This window comes from Pleurodeles waltl, chromosome 6 (assembly GCF_031143425.1).
Source record: "Pleurodeles waltl isolate 20211129_DDA chromosome 6, aPleWal1.hap1.20221129, whole genome shotgun sequence".
Taxonomy (NCBI): domain Eukaryota; kingdom Metazoa; phylum Chordata; class Amphibia; order Caudata; family Salamandridae; genus Pleurodeles; species Pleurodeles waltl.
Window position 1 is genome coordinate 1,511,205,375 of NC_090445.1, and position 23,654 is coordinate 1,511,229,028.

General features: G+C 46.0%; 1 protein-coding gene across 4 annotated transcripts in view; it reads left to right on the top strand.

Annotated features, from left to right (window-relative positions):
* The window catches only part of GNB1 (G protein subunit beta 1), a 360,950-nt gene that overhangs the window by 241,904 nt on the left and 95,392 nt on the right, over positions 1-23,654 (top strand). The window lies entirely within an intron of this gene.

Below are 23,654 nucleotides of genomic sequence, written 5' to 3' on the forward strand. Positions count from 1 at the left end.
TTTAGGAGCAGTGGTTATTTGTACATCTCTGAATTTGCAGGTATGCATACTAGCGTACTGTTTAGAAGGTATTTTAAAAATGTCTTCTTACTCCATTATTGGCTCGTCAATAGATTCACATGCTTGAATCAGTCTCGGTCATCAAAGTGGAATCCCATAGTACCATTAGAGAGAAGAGTGATGGAAAATATAGCCTAAAAAGGCCATAGGACCTTCAGTTTAGTAACATATCTTTGTCATTTAAAAAAAAAAAAAAGAATAATCTTTGAGTTCCAACCAGTCAGGTTGTATCACCCTCTAGAACACTCCTCTGAGGCTTCTGTCCCTCAGATTGTCTACCACAGTTGTGTAAGGGAGATGTCAAGGAGTTCTGCTTAGTTCAGCTATTTTCAGTGTTAACAGTGTTACTTCCATTTGCCTTATATTACAAATTACCATCTGCTTCAGATCTGATTATACAATGTGAGCGCTAGAAAGAAAGGTGTTTTTAGACTTGTGGGACCTGTGGCAAGAAAAGGCTTCATTCAGAGGATAAGCACAAAGATTGCATTTACAGCCTTTATCCACCCTACATAGTGAAGGATTGCAAGGTATATCCGATAGACATCTAGTTAAAGATTTCTTACCTTAGAATTTTACCAGGCATTTGCCTGGATCCAGAGATTTTTCTCGTGCAGTGCCCCTGCGTGCCGTTAGGTGGTGTTGATAGCTCTGTCATCTGCGCTGTCTTCTCTGGATATGTCACGGGTCCTATATAGGTGCCTCCACGGCGCTCTGTCAGTTCTTTCTTTTCTGCGCTAGCCAGCACTGATCCAAAGAAATAGCTACCCCTATTTTTTGACTGGTCTTTTTTTCGACTTTTGTCAATTTTTTATATATTTTTTTTTTTTAGTGTTTCTAATCCTGGAGCTTCGAGGGATCACTTCTCGTAAGACTGTAATTGGGTGATGTCTGTGATGGATCCACACCTTGTGTGCATTTGGTGCCTGGAGCAAGACCACGACCTGAAGTTGTGTTCAAAGTACTGGGCCATTAAGCTGATGCCAGCCCAGTGCTCCGCTCCATGCAAGTCCTGATCTTGGTCGGGAGGAAGGTTTTGGGATCGGTGGCGGAGCCCAATCACCCTCCCCTCCCCACCCCCCCCCCCCTCCCTATCTTCCTCATACCACTACAAGTCCTCAGGACGATCAGGTAAGTTGAGACGACATAAGGCGGCAAAGCTTTCTTCAACTTCACCTTGTTCATTGGCTGATGAGATGAGGGAGCATCGTTGATCTAGACCTCCCTTTGGGGAGCCTGCTTCTCGGCTGACTCCGGGCGACCTGAGTTTCTGGGAGCCAGAGCAACCCCGCCCAACTCAAGGAGTTTTGAGGCCATGAACCTCATTTCTGGTCAGAGCCTGTGGAGTCAGAAAGGGGCCCCATTCTGGTTCCACCTTGGTTCAGAGGGAGCACCCATGGGTCCCTTGCTGAATCAGAATGAAAGCTGGTCATACCACCCTCAACCTTCCCCAGCACTGGCCCGATGCTTCCGGCGCCATCCGGGCCACTGTGGGTGGTGCCGCCCCATCCTCATTGCCGACTGACACGCAGCCGGAACAGTGTCATACGACACCAAATCCAGCGCTGACAGAGGCCTTGCCCTCTGTTGGATCCTGAGCCTCATTCATTTGGGCTAGGGTATGATGAGGAATGGGAGGGTTCGCTGGACCCTTTAGAATACCAGCACCAAGACCCCATGGACTTGGTAAGGCCAGTGGACTGGATACCTTACCAGATATTTGTATGCTCTATTCCCCACCTCCCCCCATCCTTGGCTACGGAGGAGGGAGCATTATGTTGTAGGGTGGTGCGGAGAGCAGCCGAGGTCCTGCTTCAGTCTGGGGCTTCATCCTTTGAACCCCTGCTTCCATTTAATGAAGGTCCTACTGGGTAACTGGTCCAAACCCAGCACTGGCTTCTGTGAACAGTACAATTGTCCGCTGCCATAATCTGGCACTGGGTGACCCAGGTTTCCTGACACAACACCCCACTCATGAGAGCTTGGTTATCCAAGCCTCCACCCTCCAGAGTGTGTTTCCTTCCACACCCCCGGATAGGTAATGCAAGAGGCCAGACACTTAAGATATTTAATTCCACCAGCCTGGCATTGTAGTCATTAACACCACATGCCTTTTGGGACATTATTCCCACGTGCTGTAGGGTACCGTTGTGCAAGTGCTTCCACAGGTTCTGGGCTGTATTTTCCCAAGCAATTGCTGATTAAAGAGACGCAACAAAGTTCACAATCTGATGTGGACTGGGCACGACCAGCAGACTGGGCAGAGTGGTTGCTTTGACAGTGGCCTTGAGGTGCCCACGCCTGGTTGAGGATGTCTGACTTTTTTCGGGGGATGTCCAAGCTAATATTTAGGAAATGACCTTTGAAGGCACCCATCTCTTCTGAGAGAAAGCAGACTAGGATCTGTCATGTGGCATGGTGAGCAAAAGAGCGATGGATTAAACCCAGATCTGTGACTGGGGGTGAGTGTTTGCATTGTCAGCACTCTGTCCATCATCCTTTTGTGTTGCTAAAGTTGCCCTAAGTGGGAAGGGTATGCCCAGACGTGGGTCCCTTGCTCACTGTGCCACTGGAATCAAGCTAGCGTGGCTGAAGAAGGGTGATACCCTGAAACCGGTCCCAGGATGCTTGTTTCTTGTCCAGGGAGGACCTGGGCTAGCAGTTCAGGCTGGACTGTTCCCATGAGGAACAGGGTCAAGACTGATTTGCATATGTTTGAGTCCAAACTGGGGTGGCATGGTGAGCAAACGAACGATGGATTAAACCCAGATCTGTGACTGGGGGTGAGTATTTGCATTGTCAGCACTCCATCCATCATCCTTTTGTGTTGCTAGGATCTGTCATCACCTGCTCTGAGGGTTCCATCACACTGGACAGGTGGGTTTTGCAGTTAGTCCGAAGGGACTGCTCCCTCCTCTTTGACTCAGTCTCCCGAAGTCCCCCCTCCATGCCACCATCCTACGATCAGATGGCAGAGGATCACTTGGCACTTTTCTGGGTGGGAGTTACGGCTGTCTTGCCAAGGCAGCCAAAGCGAGGGTCCCTGTGACAGAACTAGATCGTGGTAATTATTCCTGCTACTTTCTGGTGCCCAAAGAGGACAAGGTCCTTTGCCCTATCCTAGACCTTTTGTTCCCCCCTAATCTTTTTCTCAAGAAGTTCAAAATGCTCACTCTGGCTCTGGTTCTAACTGCCCTGGACCCAGGAGACTGGATAGTTGCGTTGGACTTGCAGGACCCTTACTTCCATATCCTCAGCCTGTCTGCCCGCAGATGTTACTTGCAATTAACAGGAGGCCACGAGCACTTTCAGTTCCCCAAGCTTCCTTTTGGCCTTATGGTTGTTCACCAGGATCATGGCTGTGGTCGCAGCTCATTTGCATAGACGAGGGGTTTCAGTCTTCCCTCTATTTCAATGACTGATTATTGAAGACTGGCTTGTAGGAAGCTGGCCTGGTGTATGGTGAGCACCCATGGTGTTATCACCTTATACCAGGTATCCCCTATTAGTGATGTGTTCACAGTGTCTAGGAAGCCAGGGCTCTCTAGAGGGAGCTATGAATGAGCAGCCAAGACTTATCCAGGAGACATGCAAAGGTTATGCAATCCCACTGCAGTCACACTGCACTTATACACATGAAAGAACCACAGTGTTACAAAAATGAAGGTATTTTATACTGTGTAGGCAATAGCCCAATAGGAGGTGAGTAAACTCATTATTGTATACACAATAGAAGTCAGTGATTAGCATAGAAAGCAATAGCAAACAGTAAAACAATAGAAAATAGTGAAGGCCCTAGGAAGAAACCAAACCATATACGAAGTAAGTGGAATGCGTAAGGCACTACCCCAACCAAGGAAGTGGAATCTGTGGAGGGGAACTGGAGGAACTAGAATCCCCTAAAGGTAATTACCAGGGTGTCCCCCAGCGCCCAGGAGAGAAGAGTTAAGTGCCTGGTTCTTCCCCCAAGCCCACAGTTGAAATTTGGAAAGAAATTGTGCAAGATCCAGGCAAGACTGGAAGAAACCAAAGGTGGATCCTGACAGAAGAGGACCTGCAAAAGGAGACCAAGTCCAGTTCAAGTTGGAATGTCCGGTTATGGATGGAGCCACTACCCACCCTTCTGGAGATGCAGGACCAAGTCGACGATGGTGACAGTCAACTCTGCAGCACTGGAGCCGGAGAAGAGTTCTAGGAGTGATGCAGGCGATGTACCACAACGTAAGAGTGGCAACCAGTCGGTGGGGTTGGAAAACCACAAACAAGCCTTGGCGAAGGCAAAAGTCGCAGATGAAGAGTTGCAGAGCTGCCGCGGACCAGCAATGTCCAGGGGGACTCAACCCAAAGAGGAGAGTCGGAAGACGAGGATGCAACCTCCAAAGGCAACCTCCAGAGGCAACTCAGACAGCAGGTGCAGGATTTGCAGTGAGGCCTACTCAGCACACCTGGAGAGGAGTCCCACGTCGCTGGAGAAGCAGACAGGAGACTGTGCTTTGCTGGGAAGTGTGCGGGGGCTGGGGCTACATGGAGCCTGAAGATCCCTTGAAGGAGGAACAAACAAGCCGTGGTAGCTGCGAGAGTCGCGGTGCGCACGGGTACTTTCCTGCAAGGACAGGTAAGGGCTTAGTCTCCCAAGTTGGACAGCTGGTAGAGAGGACCAAGGGGACCACTCCAGACCACCACCTGTGTTGCAGGATCCACACAGTTTTGCAGGAGAGAAGATTCATGCAGCCAGACGTCGTTGCAGTTGGTGCCTGCGGATGCAGGGGAGTGACTCCTTCACACCAAGGGAGATTCCTTCTTGCTTCTTGTGTAGGTTGAAGACTTGTCACCATCAGAGGATGTACAGCCAGGGAACTGTTGTACTTGCTGGACGGCACCAGCAAAACAATGTTGCAAAGCAGAGTGGTCGCTGGAGTTGCAGATTGTCAGTTCCTGGAGGGGTCCAGTTGCAGCCCCAGTGGCCAGAAGATACAAAAAAAAGATGCAGAGGAGACCTGCTGGAATCTTGCACGTCAAATATGAAAACTCACCCTGGAGGGAGACCTTGAGTAGGCCAGGAAGGGGGATTGGTCACCTAGCAAGGTGACCACGTATCAGGAGGGGGCTGTGACGTCACCTGCCTGACCTGGCCACTTAGATGCTCCCAGGGGCCTCTTCCCACTTTGGATTCAAGATGGCAGCATCAAATGGCCACCTGGAGGAGCTCTGGGCACCACCCCTGGGGTGGTGATGGCCAGGGGAGTGATTACTCCCCTTTCTATTGTCCAGTTTCACACCAGAACATGGACCAGGGGTCCCTGGACTAGGGCAAACAGGCTTATGCAAGAAGGGTAGCAATTTTGTCCTTCAAAGCATACCGGTGGCTTGGGGAGGATACCCATTCCAAGCCATGTAACACCTGTTTCCAAAGGGAGTGTTGCCTCCCTCCCCCAAAGGAAGTCCTTTGTTCTGCCTTCCTCTGCTTGAGCAGGCTAAGCAGCAGGAGGGCAGAAACCTGTCTGTTGGGTGGCAGCAGCGTGGGCTGCCTGGAAAAACCCAGAAGACTGGTAGGAGCAATGCTGGGGATCCTCGAGGAGACCCCAGAATGCATGGAATCCTACACCCTGTACTGGCAACAGTATTGGGGTATCATTCTGACATTTTTTATACCAAACTTGTCCAAGTTCGGAGTTACCATTATGTAGCTGGACATAGTGACCTATGTCCAGTACACAGGTAAAATAACTTCCCTGCACTTACAAAGTCCAGGAAAATGGATCTGGAGTTCGTAGGGGCACCTCTGCTCATGCACTGGTGCCCTCACACCCATGTACTTGAACCCTGCCCTCTGGGCTAGGGGGTGGGCTGCCATAGTGGTGACTTGGTGACCTTATGCAGTAACCTGTAGTGAAAGGGTGCATGCACCTTCTCACGCATGCTGCAAGGGCAGGCCTGCAGACATATTGTGCAATGGCACCCATGGGAGGCTTAATACATGCTGCAGCCCATTTGGAAGGGGGGGGGAGAAAGAGACTCCCTGGTGCCCCAATGCCCTGGGTACTTGGGTACCATATACCAGGGACTTACATGGGGGGCACTAGTATGCCAATTGTGGGGTGTTTTAAGTCTTAAGCAACCTAATTTGGAGGGAGAGAACATTCACTGCGGTCCTGGTTAGCAGAATCCCAGTGAAGATTCAAAACACACTGACAGATGGCAGAAAGTGGGGGTAACCTTGCCAAAAAGAGGGTACTTTCCTACAGGGCTCATCCCAGGCTGTCCTCTCCCAGCGCCAGACTACAGCAAACCTCCTGCATTTGCTGGGGTTCACTATAAATGTGCCAAAGTCACACCTGACTCCTCAGATGCTCCCTTTCATCAGTGCAGTTTGTGGCTTATCCTCCAGAGTGGTGAGTCCTGGACAATGAGGCTATGATGCTGATGTTTGAGCCTCTAACCTGGGATTCAGTGTGTGACTTTGAGGCTGCTGGGCCACATGGCCTCTTGCATCCTGCAGGTGACCCATGCCAGGTGGCATAAGCGGGCTCTGCAGTGGGACCTGAAGTTCCAGTGGGTGCAAAGTTGGGGAAACTGCACAAGATCTGCAGTGGTGGCTAACCAACTGTGATTGGGTCAGAGGCACAGCCCTCTCCCTTCCCCAGTCAGATCTGACTGTAGTGACAGATGCGTCACTCCTGAATTAAAGGGGCCACCTGGGAGAGGCGGCGATCAGAGGCATCTGGTCTCCGGCAGAGTCCAGACACACCACATCAGCCTGTTAGAGCTCCAGGCGATCAGACTTGCATTGAAAGCTTTCTTCCCTCTGTCAAAGGGAAGATAGTGCAAGAGTTTACGGACAACACCACTGCCATGTGGTACTACAACGGGCAGGGCGTGGTGGTAGTGCTAATGGGCGAGGAGGGGGTCAGGGATGCTTTGTCAAGAGGCTGTACACCTCTGGACGTGGTTTGAGCACCAGGTCATTTCCCTGGTTGTTTAACATCTGGCAGGCTCTCTGGTCGCCCGAGTGGACAAACTCAGCCGGCACTGCATAGTCAATCTCGAATGGCATGTCCATCTGAAGGTTGTGCAAGGGGAGAGCCTTGGTCAGATGTGTTCTCTTCCGCAGAGAATGCACAATGTGAGCAGTATTGCAGGGTGTAGTTTCCAAGATGGCAATTGCTTTATGGCATATTTTGTCTCGAATGGAACTTGGGCCTCATTTATGCTCTGTCTATACCATTTCTGCCCCGAGTTCTCAAGAAGATCAGAAACGTCCAAGTAATCCTTGTGGCTCTGGACTGGGCTCAGAGTCTAGCATTTTGAGCATGACCAGCGATCCTCACAACAGCAGGGAAATGTTCTCTACCTGTATCCGTCCATTCTCAGCCTTCTTGCGTGGAGGTTGAGAGGTGGCATTTGATAGCTTGTGCCCTTCTGCCTGAAGTCTGTAATGTAATCTTGGCAGCCAGGTGTCCCTCCACCAAAAAGGTATATGCCTGTCAAAAGAAATTTGTGGCATGGTACACAGATAAGTCTGTGTGATTGTTAAAAAGAAGTGCCAAAGAGTAAGCCCAGTATGTTGCTTCTCCTCTAAAAAGGGTGTTTGGAATTCCACTCTGTCCAGCGGCTCGATAGTTTTTACTTCTTTATAATGCCTATCAGCTATTCAGTATCCATGAGAACATAGTCTTGATCAAGCTCTGGCAGGGAGGTCTGTTTTCAGCTTCACTCTAATGCCGAAGCTGGCCAAACTTTATGTACTGTGATTTGCAGCTCACCCTTCATCTTTTGGTCTGGGGACGAATACATTGCTAATACATGGGCTTCCCAGGTAGCAGCATCTATTCCTGCATTTGAATGTCCCCTTTAGATGATATCATCTATGTCACCCCGGGGATGGTCACAGCTCTGTCCGGGTGGACTCGATAGGCAAACATTCCTAACCCAAACTGCTCCACTGGTCATCACCACAGATGCCTCTTTAGAGGGTTGGGGGAGCTCATCTGCTGGACCTTTAAGTCAGAGGCAAATGGGAGCCTTTTTAGCTGCTTCACATCAGTCTGCTAGAACTCAAGACAGTGCATCTAGCCTTGCAAGCTTTCCTGACCAGGATACAGAACTCTGCAGTGCTCATCAGCACAGACAACACCACGACTATGCACTTTATCAACAAGGTGGCACAAGGTCCCAAGCACTGTCCCAAGAAGCACAAAGAATTTGGAAATGGTCGATCCGTCACCAGGTGAATCTGAAGGCAGACTGTGTCCCCGTGAAGCAAAATGTCATACACTCTGAGCAGGATGAGAAGTGCTTGCACGAGTACAAATAAATCAGGGTGTCCTGGATGATTTTTTTTTTATCAATGGGTAGATAGTCTGGACCAGTTTGCAACATCCCAGAACTGGAAATGTGGTTATACACAATCTGGCATCCTCAACGAGGATCGTGGGGGGATGTGTTTTCAATCACATGGTCCAGAATCTTTCCTGTGCTTTTCCTCAGATTCCTCTCCTCCGAAGAGCTCTCATGAAGATGAAAGCAGTGCCCTACAGGATCATTCTAATCACTCTGAGGTGGCCACGGCAACATTGTTTCATGGAGTTACTTGTCCTCTGAGAGACACCACTCATCCTACTGCAACCACTTCTGGCTCTACTGGCAATGAGCCATGGCCAAGTACTACAACTGAATTCCAAGTCCTTGCCCTTGGCAGTCTGGCTCTTGAATTCAGTTAATTTGTGCATCTGAATATCCTTGGAGAATGCAGGGACATCCTAGCCAGAGCTTGTACAGATCGTGCAAACAAGACTTGTCTTAAATGGAAGCGGTTCTGCATCTCATGTCAACGGTCCAACGTACACCCAGTGTCATCTGTACCGGAGAAAATCGTTCCCGATCTCCTACATCTGGCGCAATCCGGTCTTGCTCATGCTTCCATTAAAGTTCACCTAGCAGCCAAATCCCATTTTAGAAGATCAGTGGTATCACCATTGTTATGGTCTAGCAGACTCCTCAAACAATTTCTCAAGCTTGTGTTTAATGCCTTCCTGTCTGTGAGGCATCCTCCCCCACTCTGGCAACTAAATACTGTACTTTCCCAACTAATGAAGGACCCATTCAAGCCTATCCATAAAGCGAACATTGCATTCCTGTCTTGGAAATTGGCTCTCTTTTTTACATTAACATTAGCAAGATGGAAGGGTGAGATACAGGCTTTCATAATTTCATAATTCAATAACCTTTCCTGCAATTTAGAAACAATTGAGTGATTCTGCGAAGGAATCCAAAAGTTCCATCAGAATTGCACTTAAGTGAGCCAATAATTTTAAAGACTTTTTTTCCATAGATCTTAAGATGTCAGCAGAAAGGGCATTGGATGTTAAGAGGTTTAAAATACTACCTTGACAAAATGAGAAACTTCTGCAAATCCAATCAATTAGTAGTAGCCTTCAGTGCTCCTAGCAGGGGTTATCCACTCTCAATACCGAGCATAGCAAGATGGATAGCTAATGCATTACAATTTTGTCATCAGAAAGCTAGCACGTCACTGCATACAAGGGTGCAATGTAATTCGATCGAAGTACATTGACTTCAACAGCGTTGTTTGCTGGTGTGTTTATCCAAGATAACTGCAGGGCAGCGACCGACCTGGAAAAATACATTTTAACCCAGCACTACTGCTTAGAGTCTGCAGTTCAGAGGTGCGTTAGTGGGCCAAGTGGAAGTGTGGCATCTTTTCCAGCAAAGGTGAGTAAACTTATGTTCGATGGCATCTGTCGCTGTAGATACGCATGTTATGCAATAGCTCGCCATCTGGTGTTGGGCCGGAGTGTTACAAGTTGTTTTTCTTCGAAGAAGTCTTTCGAGTCACGGGACCGAGTGACTCCTCCTTCTGTCTCCATTGCGCATGGGCGTCGACTCCATCCTCGATTGTTTTTTTTCCGCCATCGGGTTCGGACGTGTTTCTGTCGCTCCGTGTTTCGGAACGGAAAAATAGCTAAATTTCGGAAGATTTTCGTCGGTATTGTTGCGTTCGGGTTCGGCGTAGTTAGATTCAACACCGCGTCGAAGGATCGAAGAGCTCCGGTGCCCTTCGGGGTAGTTTTTTCGATCCCCCGTCGGGGCCTGGTCGGCCCGACCGCGTGCTGAAGAACGCCGATGGAATGGACCCCGTTCCGTTTCTGCCCCAAATGCCACAATAAATACCCCTACACAGACCAACACTTGGTCTGCAACCTGTGCCTGTCACATGAGCACAGCGAAGACACCTGCGAGGCCTGTCGTGCGTTCAGGTCCCGAAAAACACTCCAAGACCGCTCGACCCATAAATTCGGTGACCGGCCGTCGGCACCGAAAAAGGCCCAAACAGTGCCGAGATCGTCCGACTCCGGTCGAGACACCGGCACACAGCCTTCTCGGGACCGAGAAAGTGCTGGAGACAAGCGTCGACACCGAGATGCCGGTGCTGACACGGCTCGACGCCGAGACAGCGGGCCCGACTAAGATCGGCGCCGAGAGGTTTCGGCCCCGAAAAAGAAAAAAGTCACCTCTGAGCCGAAAAAGGACACTGGCAGGGTTTCGGTACCGAAACAAGCTGCAACCGACCCAGCTTCAGGCTCTTATACAGAAGAGCACTCGCTAACCTCACAAATGCAAAAGCATAGGTTTAAGGAAGAGCTACAATCAACGGATGTGGACCATACGCAAAAGCGTATTTTCATACAGCAGGGGACAGGAAAAATAAGCACCCTTCCCCCTATTAGAAGAAAGAGAAGGTTGGAGTTCCAGACTGAACAGACACCACAACCAAAAGTGGTGAAAAGAGTTACTCCACCACCCTCTCCACCGCCCGTGATTAACGTCTCACCAGCACAAACTCCATCACACTCCCCAGCTCACACCACCATGAGCCAGGGTGACCAAGATCAGGACGCATGGGACCTATACGACGCCCCAGTGTCAGATAACAGTCCGGAGGCATACCCTACCAAGCCATCTCCACCAGAGGACAGCACTGCGTACTCTCAAGTGGTGGCCAGAGCTGCGCAATTTCACAACGTAAGCCTCCACTCAGAACAGGTCGAGGATGATTTTTTATTCAACACACTCTCCTCCACCCACAGCTCATACCAAAGCCTACCTATGCTCCCTGGTATGCTCCGGCACGCAAAAGAAATCTTTAAGGAGCCGGTCAAAAGTAGGGCAATCACACCAAGGGTGGAAAAAAAGTATAAAGCGCCTCCTACGGACCCAGTTTTCATCACTACACAGCTGCCACCAGACTCTGTCGTTGTAGGAGCAGCTAGAAAAAGAGCCAACTCCCACACATCTGGAGATGCACCACCCCCAGATAAAGAAAGCCGCAAGTTCGACGCAGCTGGTAAAAGAGTCGCAGCACAAGCTGCAAACCAGTGGCGCATCGCAAACTCCCAGGCCCTACTTGCGCGCTATGACAGAGCCCATTGGGACGAGTTGCAACATCTCATTGAACATCTGCCCAAGGATCTACAAAATAGGGCAAAACAGGTGGTTGAAGAGGGACAGACCATTTCTAACAACCCGATCCGCTCCTCCATGGACGCTGCAGATACAGCTGCACGGACAATTAATACATCTGTAACTATCAGAAGGCATGCATGGCTCAGAACGTCTGGCTTTAAACCAGAGATTCAGCAAGCAGTTCTCAATATGCCTTTTAACGAAAAGGAACTGTTCGGCCCAGAAGTGGACACAGCTATTGAGAAACTCAAAAAAGACACAGACACTGCCAAAGCCATGGGCGCACTCTACTCCCCGCAGAGCAGAGGAAATTACAGCACGTTTCGTAAAACACCCTTTAGAGGGGGGTTTCGGGGTCAGAGCACACAAGCCAGCACCTCACAGACAACACCGTCCAGTTACCAGGGACAGTATAGAGGAGGTTTTCGGGGACAATATAGAGGAGGGCAAATCCCTAGAAATAGAGGAAGATTTCAGAGCCCCAAAACCCCTACTACTAAACAGTGACTCACATGTCACTCACCCCCTCCACACAACACCAGTGGGGGGAAGAATAAGTCAGTACTACAAAGCATGGGAGAAAATCACTACAGACACTTGGGTTCTAGCAATTATCCAACATGGTTATTGCATAGAATTTCTACAATTCCCTCCAAACATACCACCAAAAGCACAGAATTTGTCAAAACATCATTCCAATTGCCTGGAGATAGAAGTGCAGGCACTATTGCAAAAGAACGCAATCGAACTAGTGCCAAACACACAAATAAACACAGGAGTTTACTCACTGTACTTTCTGATACCAAAGAAAGACAAAACACTGAGACCAATCCTAGACCTCAGAGTAGTGAATACTTTCGTCAAATCAGACCACTTTCACATGGTCACACTACAGGAAGTATTACCATTGCTAAAACTACATGGCAACTTTAGACCTCAAGGATGCTTATTTCCATATACCAATACACCCATCGCACAGGAAATACCTAAGGTTTGTATTCAAAGGAATACATTATCAATTCAAGGTACTGCCTTTCGGATTAACAACCGCACCAAGAGTCTTTACCAAATGTCTAGCGGTAGTCGCTGCACACATAAGAAGGCAGCAAATACATGTGTTCCCATATTTGGACGACTGGCTAATCAAAGCCCATTCGCTCATAGAGTGCTCAAATCACACAAATCAGATCATACAAACCCTCTTCAAACTCGGGTTCACCGTCAACTTCACAAAATCCAACATTCTGCCGCGCAAGGTACAACAATACCTAGGAGCCATAATAGACACATCAAAGGGAGTAGCCACTCCAAGTCCACAAAGAATTCTAAATTTCAACACCATCATACAACGCATGTATCCAACACAAAGGATACAAGCAAAGATGGTGTTACAACTCCTAGGCATGATGTCTTCATGCATAGCCATTGTCCCAAACGCAAGACTGCACATGAGGCCCTTACAACAGTGCCTAGCATCACAGTGGTCTCAAGCACAGGGTCACCTTCTAGATCTGGTGTTAATAGACCGCCAAACTTACCTCTCGCTTCTGTGGTGGAACAACATAAATTTAAACAAAGGGCGGCCTTTCCAAGACCCAGTGCCACAATACGTAATAACAACAGATGCTTCCATGACAGGGTGGGGAGCACACCTCGATCAACACAGCATACAAGGACAATGGAACATACATCAAACAAAACTGCATATCAATCACCTAGAACTTCTAGCAGTTTTTCAAGCACTAAAAGCTTTCCAACCAATAATAGTTCACAAATACATTCTCGTCAAAACAGACAACATGACAACAATGTATTATTTAAACAAACAAGGGGGGACGCACTCCACGCAGTTAAGCCTGCTAGCACAAAAAATTTGGCGTTGGGCAATTCACAACCAAATTCGCCTAATAGCACAATTTATACCAGGGATCCAAAATCAACTCGCAGACAATCTCTCTCGAGATCACCAACAGGTCCACGAATGGGAAATTCACCCCCAAATTCTGAACACTTATTTCAAACTCTGGGGAACACCTCAGATAGACTTGTTTGCGACAAAGGAGAACGCAAAATGCCAAAACTTCGCATCCAGATACCCACACAAACAGTCCCAAGGCAATGCCCTATGGATGAACTGGTCAGGGATATTTGCTTACGCTTTTCCTCCTCTCCCTCTCCTTCCTTACCTGGTAAACAAACTCAGTCAAAACAAACTCAAACTCATATTAATAGCACCAACTTGGGCAAGGCAACCCTGGTACACAACGCTGCTAGACCGATCAGTAGTACCCTGCATCAAATTGCCCAACAGGCCAGATCTGCTGACACAACACAACCAAAAGATCAGACACCCAGATCCAGCATCGCTGAATCTAGCAATCTGGCTCCTGAAATCCTAGAATTCGGGCACTTACAACTTACCCAAGAATGTATGGAAGTCATAAAGCAAGCCAGAAGGCCATCCACCAGGCACTGCTATGCAAGTAAATGGAAGAGGTTTGTTTGCTACTGCCATATTAATCAAATACAACCATTACACACAACTCCAGAACATGTAGTGGGTTACTTGCTTCACTTACAGAAATCTAACCTGGCTTTCTCTTCCATTAAAATACACCTTGCAGCAATATCTGCATACCTGCAGACTACCTATTCAACTTCCCTATATAAGATACCAGTCATTAAAGCATTCATGGAGGGACTTAGGAGAATTATACCACCAAGAACACCACCTGTTCCTTCATGGAACCTAAATGTGGTCCTAACTAGACTTATGGGTCCACCTTTTGAACCCATGCACTCCTGCGACATACAGTTCCTAACCTGGAAGGTGGCATTTCTCATCGCCATTACTTCCCTAAGAAGAGTAAGCGAGATTCAGGCGTTTACTATACAAGAACCTTTTATACAACTTCACAAAAATAAGGTCGTCCTAAGGACCAATCCTAAATTTTTGCCAAAGGTTATTTCACCGTTCCATCTAAATCAAACAGTGGAACTTCCAGTGTTCTTTCCACAGCCAGATACCGTAGCTGAAAGGGCACTACATACGTTAGATGTCAAAAGAGCATTGATGTATTACATTGACAGAACAAAGAACATCAGAAAGACTAAACAACTATTTATTGCATTTCAAAAACCTCATGCAGGAAACCCAATATCAAAACAAGGTATAGCCAGATGGATAGTTAAATGCATCCAGATCTGCTACCTAAAAGCCAAACGACAGCTGCCCATTACACCAAGGGCACACTCAACCAGGAAAAAAGGTGCTACCATGGCCTTTCTAGGAAACATCCCAATGCAAGAAATATGTAAGGCAGCCACATGGTCTACGCCTCACACATTCACCAAGCACTACTGTGTAGACGTGTTATCCGCACAACAAGCCACAGTAGGTCAAGCCGTATTAAGAACATTATTTCAAACTACTTCCACTCCTACAGGCTGATCCACCGCTTTTGGGGAGATAACTGCTTACTAGTCTATGCATAACATGCGTATCTACAGCGACAGATGCCATCGAACTGAAAATGTCACTTACCCAGTGTACATCTGTTCGTGGCATCAGTCGCAGTAGATTCGCATGTGCCCACCCGCCTCCCCGGGAGCCTGTAGCAGTTTGGAAGTTACCTTCAACTATTTGTATATGTAGCATCTCAACCTTAAGTAGGTACATACTTAGTCACTCCATTGCATGGGCACTTTTACTTCAATACAACTCCTACCTCACCCTCTGCGGGGGAAAACAATCGAGGATGGAGTCGACGCCCATGCGCAATGGAGACAGAAGGAGGAGTCACTCGGTCCCGTGACTCGAAAGACTTCTTCGAAGAAAAACAACTTGTAACACTCCGGCCCAACACCAGATGGCGAGCTATTGCATAACATGCGAATCTACTGCGACTGATGCCACGAACAGATGTACACTGGGTAAGTGACATTTTCATTTCTTTCTTATACGCTGGCTTACCTTTGAAAGGCACAAATGCAGCGAAATCCAATTGGTAATAACAAATGTTCAACTATTCTATACTCCCACAAGTCTGCAGATATAAATGGTGCCTCGCTTTTGTGGGTAGGCGTAGTGCCTGTGACAGGAAATGGGCCAAAACACAACATTGTACTAACACGTTTTCCCACTGAAAACTGACACTTTTTACCCCAATGTGGATAGCTGTAGATTTTGGACCTTAGCTCAGATGGCACTAAGGAAAACCTAGCAAACCTATACGTTTTTGAAAACTAGACACCTAGGGGTATCAAGAGTAAGGTGACTTGCATGATTCAAGCTTTTATTTGTCTTTTTTTTTCATCCCAGAATACCTTGTAATCTTAATACTTTGACCAAAAACACATTTAGCTCACATTTCTGTGATGAAAAGTTATGGAATCTTCTGGGGGCTACAGACTTACTTCCACCTGGCATTCCCCCAAGTCTCCTGATAAAAATACCTCACTTGCGTGGGTAGACCTGGTGCCTGCGACAGGAAATGGCCCAAAACCTAACATGGACTAGTCACATTTTTCAAATCAGAACTGATCCTTTTTCTCCCCAGTGTGGGGTGTAGCTGTAGATTTTGGGCCATAGCTTAGCCGGCACCTAGGGAAATATAGCAAACTTATACATTTTTGAAAACTAGACAACCAAGGGAGTCCAGGGTGGCATGACTTTGTGGCTCTCACAAGGTAATTTTATCAGAAGCCCTTGCACATGTCAAACTTTGGTAAGAAACACACATTTCCCTCACGTTTCTGTAATAGGAAGTTCTGGAATCTTTGAGGAGCCACATATTTCCTACCATCCCAACTTCTCACACATTTCCCTAGAAGAACGGTCTCCCTCTTGTGTGAGTGGGCACAGAGGCCATCACACAGAAGATCCTAGCTGCATTGTGAGATAAGGAATATAGGGGTAGCTGCTGTATTTGGGGGCCATGCTGTGACGCCACCTATGCAAGCCTACAAACCATAGACCTTACGTAGGTCCCTCAAGGTTTTCTTACCCACAATGCGCTACAAACCTCAAACTCTGCTTCACAATCACATATTTTCCTTCAATTTTTTGATGGAAACTTCCAGAATCCACAGCATTCCTACCGCTCACCATTACCCCACTTGTGCCAATAAAAACGCAGCCCCACTTGTGTACCACTGGCCATGAGTTCCATCAACAGATCTGTGCACTCAGATCAACATAACGCCGCCATGCTAGGGCCCGTCACATTCATAACCCGAGAACAGAATCCCCATCCAAGACAACTTCTCCACCAGTCATCAACCAAACTGCATGCAAACAAACCTCTATAAATATGTATGTCCAGACATATTGCCAGTTAATGCATCCACAACCTTCACAAATGAAAAAAAAAAAAATGTTTGACTACATTTTGTTTTACCTCTTGTCAGGTAACCGATTCCATTTTCAACTTAACTGAACATATACCTAGTGAACCTTTACTAATGGCTTCCATGACAGCCACATGAGGCTCTGGAAGACATGCCTTACATGCGTCTAACACTCCTTCCAGTTTGTGGATTCACGTTGGTAGGTGTCCAAGAACGCCTTCCGAGGCCCACATTGCTCGAACTAAGCATATCTATCTTTCAAATGAAGGCTAACATGCTGGTGAATACTCCTTAAGGAGAACGGCATAAACTACGAAGAACGGTAATTTTTGCCACATAGGGTTGCATATGTCACATCTACTGGTATGTACATTGCTGTGACTGTAATGCATTTGTCACAGGAAATTTAACATATACTAAGTTCTGACGGAGGATGATCATAGCAAGCAGGAGAATCATTTTACCCATACATGTAGCTTTGGGTTCTGAATTTATTATTATTTTTTTAATACACTACCACCGAGACTGTATCCTGTCGCTGACGCAATAGCAGTCAGAGCTGATCCATGGAGTAATCTAGTCGAAGAGCCAAGTGTTCAGCTTTGTCTGGAGTGCACTAATTTTAGAGACTGACTGTGTAGAGGCAGGTCTTTCCGTGCTTTTGGAGCCAGTTAGGAGAAGTCTGTTCTTGTTCTGCCTATCCCTGAACAAAGGTGTCTGGAAGGCTTCTGAAGTCTGAGGCGGTGTTAAGGTTGTTGGACCACATTTATGTCTTTCAGGAGTTTGAAAAGAGCTGTGAATGGGGAGTCAGTGAAGCTCTTTGAGGTTCAAGGTGTGTGCGTGTTATGTGGAGGGAGGTTACCTGCTGCATTTTGCATGGTTTGGAGTCATCTGCTGAGTTGAGTAAGGGAGTAATTCAGTATCTGGGTAAGTGCAGTGCCAGTTGGTTTGAATCCGTAGGTGAAGATGAAGTGATGGCATGTGTATCTGTACTACCTTGACTATCTGCCTTCTACCTATGCAGTACACCTATGAAAGCACACCTAGGCTGATATTTTCCTTCCCGTTCATGTCTGTCCTCATCAAAGTCCTAATTTATCCCGAGTTCTTTTCACATGAACCTCTACAAACGCCTTCTGTCGCTAGCTACCTTAAACTCAAGAAAATGTCTTTCATGCACCTTCAGCACACTCACTGTATGAAATCCAACTCCTCCTAGTTTGTAGATGCAAGTGGGGAGTGTCCAGGAGTGTCTCTGAGACCTACATTCCTCACACTGAGAGAGCATACCTACCTTTGAAACTAAGGCAAGCATGCTGGGGAATACTTCATGAGTTCCCTAAAGTAATATGCCAAACAAATATCCTGTGGAACTCGTTCGCCAGCAATCCCACTTTTGCTCTGAAAGTGTGAAAACTCAGTAAGTTGTATCCTAACCAGTGTTCTTGGGAGAAGGGTACAGGGCATATCTTGTATGGTTGTTTGCACATCTTTAGTGGAAGGAAACTCTACATTTCATTATGTATCCAAATTTATGTAGACAACTCAGTTCTCCGACATTGAACAAGTATATATACAACTTAGATCAAGACACTGAACAGTTCCCAGGATTAAATAGAATTTTATATCAAACAAACATAAGCAGAACACATGTCTGATCATATGGGTTCTTCTGGTGATTCATAACCTGTTTTGAATGCAACTTAGGGCAGGAATTTCGACGTATTGACCTGTAGTTTCTCTTCCGGTCTCATCAGAACAAGTGTCATCTGACTGAAGTTCCTGAGAAAACGTGAAATCTTGGGACCTTCAACAAGACATCCTGTAAGCAATATGTGCAGGAATACCACAAGACAATCCACAATGTATATTGGCAAAAAGAACATATTTTGGATGGAATACTGAGCATTGCAAATGTTCAACCCCAGTCAGATCTGGGTTTAATCCATTTTTTTTTTGCTCAACGCGCCACCCCAGTTTGGATCAAGCCAAATGCAAACCAGTCCTAACCCTGTTCTCCGTGGGAACAGTCCAGCCTGAACTGCCAGGCCATTTCCTTCCTGGACTGGAAATAAGCATCCTGGGACCATTTTCAGGGTATCACCCCTCGTCTACCAGGCTAGCTTGAATCCAGTGGCAGTGTTCATGTAACCCATGTCTGGGCATACCCATCCCACTTTGGGTGACAATAGTAAAAAGAGCAGATGCTGTCTTGACACCTTAATAAGGCTTCAAATGGGAATGGAACTTTGTCCAAGGTGGTCAGGCTGCCCTTGCTTGGTGTTACGTTGCCCTAGTGGACCTTTTTTGCTTCTTAACAAAGTGCCTCTTGTTTTGTCCTGTTCAGTTTCCATTCATGGTGACCCTAGAAAACGAGTTTCAGATCCACTGTATTTTTTTACTATTGGGCATGCCTATCAGGGTTCTTCAATTGGTACTATGTAGGCATTCATGGATGTATGACTTGAATTTTAAGTGTTCAGAGCCATATCTGGTTCTGCACATCAAATCACTCTGGATTGAGTGGGTTGGCGTTAGTACATCGACCTTGTTCTCAGACCTAATACTTGGTTTGTTTAGTTTTTAAGGGAGACTTGCATTAGACTGATAGGGTTTTTTGTGTGTTTTTTTTTGAGGGGCTGGGTAACTATTTTCCCATATTCCACCTGAGTTGATGCATGCTCTTTTAATTGCATGTTGCCCTGGGACTAAAGCTGTGCTTTCAGGTCATTGTGGGTTTCTTTTGCAACCTTTCCTTGGGAGTATTCCATTAACTCTTCTCAGCATGTAGGTTGTAAAGATCGCTGATTAGCTTGAAGAGAAGGGACTTGAGGTTGGTATTATTAAAAGGGTATATAGCCACAATGTCACCTTGCTTATTTTTGTTCTAACAGCAGTGTTCTTTACTCAAGTTATCTTTAGGTGGTATGCTTCTCTAAAGTTTGCAAATCAAGTTTCCCTTGTGGCTCTTGCACTCTCACTGAATCCCTTTTCTAACCTATGCATTTGTCTTCTCCATGTGGTGAGGTTGGAAACTACCTTGGCAGGTGTCTTTCTTACTAACTTACACATCAGCTAGACTATGCTTCAAGCTCTGCCTTCTTCCATTCCTTTTAGTTTTTTTCCCACAACGATAGCATTGTTTTGCAGCACAGATCTTTCTCATTGCATCCTAACTATTGAGGCTAGAATAGTCCGTTTGTAAACTTTTTTTTTTTCTGGATGTCTGCTACTATTTGCTACTTGTGTGCAAGGCTACCACGCTACACAGGCATTCCTGGCTTAGAATCTCAGGATTTACACAGGAGGTACAAGCCACCATAATTAATATGGCCTTCACTTGAGACTGCCTTCTCAGAGAGTCTGTTGAAGGGCTTTGGTGCATGAAAAAGAACAATAACTGCCAGAGCCATGGGGGCCTAACAGAAAAACAATCTCTTCAGAGGGCACTACTCTGTGCTCCCACAAGAGGAGACATGCAACCACACGTGTTACTCTTAGCGTACCTCAGCATCATCATAGTGACAGTACAGAGTGAAATCTAGGTAGTCCTTTGTGGACAAAGCAGAGGAATAGGCGCCACCCAGTGGGGGAGGAAGTCAACATAATTCACTCCACTAGGAATGCCCTCTTGTACAAGTCACCAGTTGGAGGGACGATCGGAAGGTTTCTGAAAAAATGGAGAATCGCCTCTGACAAATGGGATAAGAGATGGGGATGTACACAACTCTTTTAATTCGCTCTTTGCACATTGAAGGTTTCCGTTGCACAGCTGTTTTTAATGGATGCATTAGACACTTGGGCCTCCTTGACCGATAGGTGCGCGTTAATAAGTATTTTTTTCGCTATTTTCTCTGCTTCATCACGCAGGTTGAAATTGCCCTCTTGTACAACTGCATAACATGTTTTATAACGCCAAGATCATTGCACTAGGCACCCTGGTCAAGCATTGTGTGTGTATAAACTCTTACTCGGCTGGTAGGAATATTAATAGGTTTAAAGTGTCTAGGTTTCTTTTGCACAAATGTTTAATTGCACAAAGTTGAATGCACTAGGCACGTTGGTGAAGCATGTACAAACGCCTACTAGGCTGGTAGGAGTATTAATAGATTTAAGATGCCTAGTTTTGTGGAGTATTTCTTTTTTTGCTCAAATTGCATTAACGTACAATTAAGCCCTGATAATGCCTCTTTTGCACAACGGCATCAAGTTTGCATTAAGCATTATAAATGTTGTTGTGCACCTAACGCTAGCAGGTGATGGTAGTAGCCGTTTTGTCCTAAAAATGTTTTTAAAAAAAATTCTCTGCACAGTAACCAGTGGACATTTTACGCTCTACAAGTTGCACGATCCTTGTTAGTTCAGGATCATAAATTCATTTGTCAGTTTTATAATGTACTCCTATGCATGACACAGACAAGCCATTGCTTTTAAATTAGTCAAAACCCTCACTTTTCTTTTTGTATGCACGATCTTTAGACTAGGTTTGGCATGCTTGTGATGGTCACACCGCTGCCTAGCCTAAAGCAGAGCTTTTTTTCTTTTATACGTATTGTATGGTGATTACTTTTTTTGTGTATGCTTACGGGCTTTATTAACTGAAACTATAATTTAATTGAACCTCTGAGAAATGGATTCTAAAGATCATATAAAACGGGCTGTTGCATCGAGTTAAAAAAGTCACCTCCCACAATATCTGCAAAGATGAAAGAAATAAAGAAAATGAACGACATCAACTGTAACGGGAAGGAAGTGACCTATTGACTTGGTATTACCATGAGAAATACTATAACTTGTTTAGTCCACCTACTTTCTGTTGCCAAAACCAGATAGGTACTAAGACCAATACTGGATATAAGGTCACTCAAGTCCATCAAAACCCAAAACTTTAAAGTGGCACCTCCCCTAGATGTTATCTCCCTTGTAGAAAGGGACATTACTTGGCAACTATACACCAAGTGCTCGTCCCTTTTATGTAGATATTAAAGATGCCTACTTATGCATCGTTGGATTTTTTTTTTTTTTTTCATGGATCATATTTTGACGGGTAGAAACAGTCACTAAACTTCAGACACAGTTGCTTAAAAGCTTCAAGCATTTCCATAGTGAAAGAAATATAATGTGTCTTGGTGCAATATTTTGGATCCTTTGAGCAGTGGGAAGAGCAGTGCCCCTATGTGCTTGCATTTGCTTAGTTTACCTTACCGCATGGTAAGGGTTATGCTGATAAGTAGTTTCTGCCTGTATTCTATGTGCCGGAAGATGTGTTAGGCTGTTTTTTGCTTTGTAGAAGGCACTTTCAGCATGATTCACTTGAGGGGCCAAGAATAGGATGGAAACCATAGACATTCCTCCTTGGAATTGAGTTTAAGATTACTGTTTCACATTCATTTGGCAGTGGCAAGGAGAACATTATACATTCCAACATTTCAGAAGAGGAAAGTGGGAAACAAAAAACTGAGAATATATGCTCCCCAGTTTGGGGCTGGAGGCAGCCAAAATAAAGCCATTTCTTGGCTTAAAAAATCGGGAGTCTCCCACCTGAATCAGGTCTGTTTGCATGTATGCACCATGGATGGTGTCTTGATGACTTCAGCTCCTTAGGTTATCTAGTTTTATTATCTGTGTGCAAACTACGTATTTGCAGTAGGCTAGGCTGAATTAATAAATAGGATCTGCTAAACTGGTGAGGAAAGCTTGTCTCTGAACTCACATGCGCAGAAAGAAGTTAAACTGAACTGCGGAAGTAAGACCACGCTTTGTTGATCTTTTAGATAGAAGGGAATCCTATTAAGGATACGTCCTTGTGTGCAGAGTAGCCTAGGCTCCGTAGTAGGGTCTGGAGATAGACTATCAAAACTCACTGGTAGGTCCAGCATTGATAGTGCGGCCACTGTATACTGCCAGTGGTAGATCAGTCTGATATCATGGGCGATTTGTTAATGAGCCTGAGCTGAACATGGTTCGATGGCCCACGATAAATTATTCCCTTTTGTAAATTGGGTGACTACGTGCGCACTCACATTTCCAACAAATGAGCTGTTACACATTATGCAGTTTTCTGGGTCTGATGCTTCAATGTTTTTTTTAAAAAAAATTTCTTTTTTTTGTCATGGTCTTGTGAATGAGGTCCTGAGTTCAAGGGGAAATCCAAAGTTTAAGGAGTTCGGTGTATTCTTTGATGCAGTGGAAGCAGATATGCTGAGGTCATAGTCAGGTGTCAGTTTTCACATTGTTTTTCTCTAGGTTGTTGTGGGTATACTGCTTTGTTGACTGTCCCCTGAGGCAGTCCTCTGCTTTCTCTTATGGACAGATTATCAGGTGTTGCAGAAGGCTTTTGATGGCAGTGGACTGAGAGAATCCTATGTAGTTTCTTAGGGCATTCTGCTTTGGACTCCATTATTCTATAGGAATCTCACTCTCTCCCTTCTTCTTGCATGATTTGTATATCCTGGTATAGACATGGGGACAAGTATTGTTTTTGCTGTTTGGGTTCATCAGTTAATATTGATGAGGCTGGTGGTTCTGATTTTAGCATTATTTGCTGATCTTACAGATCAGATGGATAGCTTGCTGGGGGCAAAAGGGTCCTAGTTATTGAACATAACCACTTATGTTATTAGTTTATTAGTTAAGGTAGTATTGAGGTAGGATTCACATGTTAATAGCTGCCTTACTTTCATTGCATGCAAGTTAATTTTTTACAAGATTGTTCCTTTTGGTTGTGGTCTGCTTAGGACATAATCATGGAAGTAGATTAG